The sequence below is a fragment of the Arachis hypogaea genome, chromosome 13 (genome assembly GCF_003086295.3).
Source record: "Arachis hypogaea cultivar Tifrunner chromosome 13, arahy.Tifrunner.gnm2.J5K5, whole genome shotgun sequence".
Taxonomy (NCBI): Eukaryota; Viridiplantae; Streptophyta; class Magnoliopsida; order Fabales; family Fabaceae; genus Arachis; species Arachis hypogaea.
In genome coordinates this window covers 49,284,929-49,286,656 of record NC_092048.1, presented here as the reverse complement: position 1 = coordinate 49,286,656, position 1,728 = coordinate 49,284,929, and the positions used below count along the sequence as shown (strand labels likewise).

The window sequence follows — 1,728 nt, the reverse complement described above, 5'->3', positions numbered from 1 at the left end:
AGATGATCCTAAACCTGAAAGGACCTTGAAGAGAAAGCTAAGAGAAGCTAAAGCACAATTCTCTCTAGAGGGCCTAACAGAGCTTTTCAAGGAAGAAGAAGCCATGGCAGCCAAAAACAATAATGCCAACAATGCAAGGAAGGTGCTTGGTGACTTTACTGCACCTACTCCCGACTTCTATGGGAGAAGCATCTCAATCCCTGCCATTGGAGCAAACAAATTTGAGCTTAAGCCTCAATTAGTTTCTCTAATGTAATAGAATTGCAAGTTTCATGGACTTCTATTGGAAGATCCTCATTAGTTCTTAGCTGAATTCTTGCAAATCTGTGACACTGTCAAGATCAATGGGGTTGATCCTGAGGTCTACAGACTTATGCTCTTCCCTTTTGCTGTAAGAGACAGAGCTAGGACATGGTTGGACTCACAACCTAAAGAAAGCCTGAACTCTTGGGAAAAGCTAGTCAATGCCTTCTTGGCAAAGTTCTTTCCACCTCAAAAATTGAGCAAGCTTAGAGTGGAAGTCCAAACCTTCAGACAGAAGGAAGGTGAATCCCTCTATGAAGCTTGGAAAAGATACAAGCAATTGATCAGAAGGTGCCCTTCTGACATGCTTTCAGAATGGAGTATCATAGGAATCTTCTATGATGGTCTGTCCGAACTGTCCAAGATATCATTGGACAGCTCTGCTGGAGGATCTCTTCATCTGAAGAAGACGCCTGCAGAAGCTCAGGAACTCATTGAAATGGTTGCAAATAACCAATTCATGTACACTTCTGAAAGGAATCCGGTGAATAATGGGACAACTCAGAAGAAGGGAGTTCTTGAGATTGATACTCTGAATGCCATATTGGCTCAGAATAAAATATTGACCCAACAAGTCAATATGATTTCTCAGAATCTGTCTGGAATGCAAGCAGCAACAAGCAGTACTAAGGAAGCTTCCTCTGAAGAAGAAGCTTATGATCCTGAGAACCCAGCAATGGAAGAGGTGAATTACATGGGAAAACCCTATGGAAACACCTATAATCCTTCATGGAGAAATCATCTAAATCTCTCATGGAAGGATCAACAGAGACCTCAACAAGGTTTCAACAACAATAATGGTGGAAGAAACAGGTTTAGCAATAGCAAGCCTTTTCCATCATCTTCTCAGCAACAGACAGAGAATTCTAAGCAAAGCCACTCTGACTTAGCAACCATTGTCTCTGATATAATTAAAACCACTTAAAGTTTCATGACTGAAACAAGGTCCTCCATTAGAAATTTGGAGGCACAAGTGGGTCAGCTGAGTAAGAGAATTACTGAACTCTCTCCTAGTACTCTCCCAAGTAATACAGAAGATAATCCAAAGAGAGAGTGCAAGGCCATAAACACGTCTCACATGGCCGAACTTGGAGAGGAGGAAGAGGCAGTGATCTCCACTGAGGAAGACCTCACTGGACGTCCACTGGCCTTTAAGGAGTTCCCTCATGAGGAACCATGGGAATCTGAGGCTCACACTGAGACCATAGAGATTCCATTGAATTTACTTCTGCCATTCATGAGCTCTGATGAGTATTCTTCCTCTGAAGAGGATGAAGATGTTACTAACGAGCAAGTTGCTAAGTACCTTGGAGCAATCATAAAACTAAATTCCAAGTTATTTGGTAATGAGACTTAGGAGGATGAACCCCCCTTGCTCACCAAAGAACTGGATGACCTGACTAGGCAGAGATTACCTCAAAAGAG

General features: G+C 42.3%; 1 non-coding gene across 1 annotated transcript; it reads right to left on the bottom strand.

Annotated features, from left to right (window-relative positions):
- Positions 1–505: 505 nt before the first annotated feature.
- Positions 506–613, bottom strand: LOC112739608 (small nucleolar RNA R71). Its single transcript, XR_003170538.1, has one exon. It is a non-coding gene; the product is annotated as a small nucleolar RNA R71 (small nucleolar RNA).
- Between the last annotated feature and the right edge of the window lie 1,115 nt (positions 614–1,728).